At 42.4% G+C, this 5,847-nt stretch overlaps 1 long non-coding RNA gene across 1 annotated transcript in view; it reads right to left on the reverse strand.

Annotated features, from left to right (window-relative positions):
- Positions 1–2,461: 2,461 nt before the first annotated feature.
- Positions 2,462–5,847, reverse strand: part of LOC114486946 (uncharacterized) — a 9,265-nt gene continuing 5,879 nt past the window's right edge. The window contains exon 3 of the long non-coding RNA XR_003681416.1: positions 2,462–4,547. This is a non-coding gene — a long non-coding RNA (uncharacterized lncRNA). The remainder of the gene's footprint in view (positions 4,548–5,847) is intronic.

Here is a 5,847-nt window from a genome sequence, read left to right on the forward strand (position 1 = left end):
GCGAACGAGGTGCTCAGAGACTCATTTAAGCAGCAAATTGTCACAGAGATGTGGTTTAGTTTTGGCTCTTTTTTACTTTGTTTTGGTGGAATAATCAGCAAGAAAACAAGAGATGAGTGAAATAGATGAAAGAGAGGAATATTGTGGACTTTAAGAAGGCATTGTTGGTTGATAACACTTTCTTGAAAAACGAGCCCCAAAGTGTACCCCCATAGTGGCGATTTGTTTTGTCCTCTTAATTGATATCAGATATCAGAATCAGTATGGGAATAAAAGGGAATCACTTGAGTCATCTGCCCGAGTATGGAGACTCCATTTAAGTGAAGTCTCTGAGTCTAGATACTCTATACAAAGGAAGCACTATGTTTTATTTCAGAATTTCTTGAATTTACTCTTGACAAGAATGCCCCTGAGCCTGTAAATTTTTATCATTGTTGTTACTAAGTGGCATAGATGAGAGACTGAACTTAGTAAATAATCATTTAAATTATATATTCAATCAACAGCAAGGGCAGATCTATTAAAAGTGTTTTGTGGCCTGAAAAAATATTATATTTTCACATCATTGTTTGCATTGCCTTCAAAGGATGATTACAGCATTTGTTCAGGGTATAGTGCTTATGGTTCAACAGCCCAAAGTCTTAAATCTTGTGCCCGGGTAGATGCTGTGTTGTACAGTAGTAATTCTGTAAATTATTTACAATAAAGGGGAAAACACTGGAGAAAAGATCTATCTGTGTACTGCTCCCAGTTTTACAACAAGGGAATACTGTTAACGTTCCAAAGTAGCTTCAGTAGTTCAGTAGTTCAGTAGTTGAGCTATTCCATCCCCCTCCCCCCCCTCCAACATCCTGTTTCATCACAAATATTTATCATTTTATTCATCGGTTCTCCCCGCGCCTTGTTGTGCTTGCTGTCACCCGGCCAAGAGGCTGGGGAATGCCTATCCACAAGCAGCATGGGGTGTCTGGCTAGGGTGCTCACCAGGTCCTGTAACTGGCTAACACTGAATTGTCACTGTTGTGCCATTGAAATCCACGTAGAGTCAGCCTTTTAAAATAATTACCAGAATCACCAATAGCAGGCATGTTGTTTCTAGTCATAGTGAAAATATACATACTATTTGTGGTGAGAAAAAAACTGAAGTCTACAGCATTTGGAGATGTCATTCTGATGTGTTATGGAAGCATTAAAATTAAAGAAAAAGAAAAATGACTATTTAAACAAAATTACTGCCTAAAAACACTAGTCTGTTTGACTGCTTGGTTAACAGTTTGAAAGACTTGTCTGGTTTTCCTGAAAAGTTCATTTAGTATTAATAGGCTACCCACTTTTAAAATATTAAATATAAACTAACACAAAATACAATATGATAGATAATAACATACATAGCATACCACGGCATACCCCACTTGTTTCAGAAGGGATGGATATTTTTGAAGAGTATTGGCCAGGAATTTTGTAGACTGGAGTTATGGGTTTTGGGGAAGAAGACCAGAGAAGGTGCCCTTCTCATTGCATTATATTATGGGGTGTGTCCTGTCAACATAACTGATCACTGTGACATTAACCTTGATCACTTGGTTAAGGTAGAGTCTGCTAGGGTTTCCACTGTAAAGTTACTACTTTTTTCTTTCCATGTTCTGTTCATTGGAAGTCAGCCCACACTTAGAGGGAGAATAATTAAGCTTTACCCCTTGGAGGGAGGGAGTATCTACATGATTTATTTATTTTGGTATGGACTCATAAATATTTATTATTTTATTCTTTCGGTTATCATCCAGTGCTAATGACTCTTTATTTTGTTGCTCATAAGTTTATTTTAAACTTTTAAAATTGTATTTTGCTTAGCCATCTGGTATTCTGTATAGCTTGGTGCCTCATGCATCACCCACCCTTTTGGCCTGTCCCACCTCCACGTGTTTATGTTCTTTCTTCAAACCAAGAGATTTGGTTTTGCAGCTTTGGTTAGCACTTAAGGTCATTTTCATAGTCAAGTCTTAATGTATGCGCTGTGGGAGGAGAAGTCATAACACAAAACTTCTTGTCAGCAGATTGGCGAATTTACCTGAGAAATTGAGACTCAAGATTGTGAGAATGTGTGACTAGGACCGAAAGCAGATTTCCAGGTAGGAAATCAAAATGATTTTGTTTAACTCCTTTGCACTTGACTTTGTAGAAGTCAAATCACCATTTCTTGTGAGATGCAAAATTCCAAAAGGAGGGGTGGCATAAGTATTGGGGTTGCATTAGCAAATCACGTTGTGTTCCTCTTTTAGATTCTTTTTAAGATTCTTTTATTTGATTTTTAAACAGTAAGGTAATAGCTGAGCTTTGAAATGAAACCCAAGGGGAACTTGCAGAAGGCTATCTGTATTTGCAAAATTATTATAGATATGATTTTGAACGTTGAGGCCTATTGAGAAGTACCCATCAGAGTAGAAATAATATTCAGATTTTTCATGTCAGAAAACAGCTGTGGTTACAGGATGTTTTATGTGTTTCACAGAATATTTACTAAATACGGATTGATTTCTATTTGGCATTTCTCATCAACTCCCCTAAGATGTGATAAGGTCATAAACTCTGTTAGAAAGGAGGGGCTCAGGGAGAGGAAGCTCCCAGATCGCATATGAGTTTCTGCATACTGATGTTACAAAAACAAGCATCAGTTTGCCACTGCGGCACTCTTACAAAGAGTAAGTTAAAAAAAAAATCGAGTTCATGTGAACACGAAGACAAGCAACTGAAAATCTGGAATACAACTAGAGTTAACATCATGCAGTGGTTCTTACCTTTGCTGTTGGAAGTATAAAAGCAGCGTGATCCCTCCAGAGATTTCAGCTCCATGGGAACATGAGGAACCTATCTGTCAGAGGGTGTGTGTACACAAATGCATTCAAAGCACGGGGTGGGAGTGAGTTTGGGGCCGGCACGGCGGCCGGGGCATGGGGACCATCACTCCAAGTCTTGCCCACGCATTTTTATGTGTGTATTATCATAAGGCCTTTGTACAAGGAGGCTAGATAGACCTTCATGTCCGCTGCCCTCTGTACTTTTACATGATCTAGCTGCCATCACCCACCTCCCTTGTCTCTTCAGAAAGGAAGCAAGAAAAGGCAATTAAAGAATACTGCTGGGAGGAAAATGCTCCTCCCCCTTTTTCTTTTTGGAATGTCAACAGAGTTATGGCTTCTCTGTGTGTCTCTAGGGGTATTTGGCTGCTTCTCCACCGTCTTTTTCTAGGGAGAGCCTTTGAATTGCAGTCTTCACATAGTGGGGGGCTCCTGAAAGCTGTAATCAGCTTCCTCCTTTGTGGGGAGGAGTGCTTTCTGGTGGTCATCTGGTGTCCTGCCTTCTACTTAAGGCCCCGGGGATGGCGTGGAGTGACTGGTGAATTAAGTATCCCTGCCCACCATTACTTGGCCTCTGTCTCAACTCTGAAACTTCAAGTCCCTTATCGAACTTGTGCCTCACAGCCACGCTCTTCTCCGTCAATCCCGCCAATCCTTTGGTTAGTTTCTTCACTTGAAGATATAACTTCACAACCCGACTATTTATTATTTGTCCATGTCCCTGTCCTGTATTTCGGGAATGACAGAAAAATCTGGAAAATGTTTATTTTTGCTGTGCTTCAGTTTAGCCGATCCATGGGATAAATCAAATGTCCTGCTCTATCTTGGTTAGCTCTGAGAATAATCTCTAATAAGTCTTAGACCATTTTTGTACCACTTAAAATTTGAGGTTGAGTTTGGATGGCTCTCTGCACTAGGTTCAGAGATACAAATCTTTACTCTTTTCCTTTCACTCCTAAATGTTATGCCTACTCAACCTCATGGATGGCTCTGTGGTGGTAGAAGGAAATTATTGATGAGAGGCCTGAGGATTTTATGTGCCTGAGGGCATAATAGCTAAATGTTTTCAACTTACACTTTGGGCCACACTCATCGTTTCTTCGCCCAAAGAAATGATCTATTTCCCCCATTGTTTCTGCTTGAAACATTCTTTCTGGCTTTACTCTTAAAAATAAATGATCTGCAACTAAGATGACATATACCCACATACCATCAGTTTCCTTTATTAATTAATTTATGACTTTACTATTTTTGACTTACTTTTGTGTGCTGGCCTAAGCATGCGAAACACAACTGGCAAGTGTCTGAGCTAATGTTCTAGAAGTAAAGTGCAGACTGCAAAATATCGCAATGCGTTGAAATGGGCTGTAAGAGAAAATACACAAAGCCTAGCTGTGACATAACAGGGAATCAAGCTCTGCTGGGGGGCTTGACAGAGGAGTAAATGCTAGAGCTGCATCTCCTAAGCTGCATTGCAGTCTGTCTGGAAGGCAGCACAAGGAAAGGCATTCCAGGAAGACAGAGCCCTGGCATGCGAAGACCCAAAGACATAAAACCAACAAGTAAATCTTCATATGGCTGGATTACAGGGTGTAGGGAGGGGAGGAGTGGACGTCACGAGGGAAGGATCTGGAATGCTTGGCAGGAACCAGGTCAAGGAAGGTATGCCATGCTTTATGTTGGAGCTGTATCCTGTAGGCAAGGAGGAGAGACACGTTCAGATTTGCATTTTACCAGGAGCTCTCAGGCAGCATCACGAGAGTGAACTAGCGGGACCCAAGCCTGCATTGGAAGACATAGTTCGCAGACAGTTACAGTAATCTTCAAAAGAAAAAACTGGAGGCCTGAACTCATGCTGGGATATTCAGAATAGTGAGCACAGGATGGATTTTCAAGTCTGGGAAGCAGTACTAGTGACTGAGTCAGGGTGAAGGATGAGGGCAAGAGAAGGCAGTTCTCAGGACTCTAGCTGGACCACAAGGTGAATAGTGACGACATTGCCCAGGATGAGAAATACAGGAAGATGAGCAGCCCTTTGAGAGAAGCAGTGACCTGCATTTTATTTTATTTATTTATTTTTTTTTGCGGCACGCGGGCCTCACACTGTTGTGGCCTCTCCCGTTGCGGAGCACAGGCTCCGGACGCGCAGGCTCAGCGGCCATGGCTCACGGGCCCAGCCGCGCCGCGGCATGTGGGATCCTCCCAAACCGGGGCGCGAACCCGGTTCCCCTGCATCGGCAGGCGGACGCGCAACCACTGCGCCACCAGGGAAGCCCGTCCTGCATTTTAAACTTGTTGTATCTATCGTCATGTGTGGTCTATGGAAGGATCGCTGGTTTGGGGATCAGAAAGAACCTGAGTTTCAATTTTACTTCTCCAATTTATCACCTATGTAGTTTTAGGTAAGTTACGTCACCTCTGGGGTCCTTAAGTTTCCTGGTCTGTTAAGTGTGCGCTAATAGTTACTAGCTTGAAGCTCATTGGTGAGCAGAAGAGAGATAATCTACATAAAGCTCCTGACTCAAAGCCAGTTTTTAAATAAAGGGCAGATTATTATCTCTGCTGTGGTCTGTAGGCAGATCTTGAAACCTGGAGCCTAGAGGGGAGGCTGAAAATGCAGCCTTCAGAGTCAAGAGCATAGGGAAGAACAGAAATTTATCAGGGGCCAAGGCAGCCTGCCCATTCATTCATCCAGAATCAGTTGTTCAGAGCTGGTGTGTGTCAAGTTCTGTGCAAGAACTAGGGAAGTTAAGACGAAAAAGACTGTCTCTGGCCTCAAGGATCTTAGCGCCTATAAGGGTGACACAGGGAAGGGAATCAAGAGTGTTTTGAATAAGAAGAGGATCAGGGCAAATCAATATATCCAGATTTTAAAAGTCGTGTAGGGCTTCCCTGGTGGCGCAGTGGTTGAGAATCTGCCTGCCAATGCAGGGGACACGGGTTCGAGCCCTGGTCTGGGAAGATCCCACATGCCGTGGAGCAGCTAGGCCTG

The sequence above is a fragment of the Physeter macrocephalus genome, chromosome 10 (genome assembly GCF_002837175.3).
Source record: "Physeter macrocephalus isolate SW-GA chromosome 10, ASM283717v5, whole genome shotgun sequence".
NCBI classification, from domain to species: domain Eukaryota; kingdom Metazoa; phylum Chordata; class Mammalia; order Artiodactyla; family Physeteridae; genus Physeter; species Physeter macrocephalus.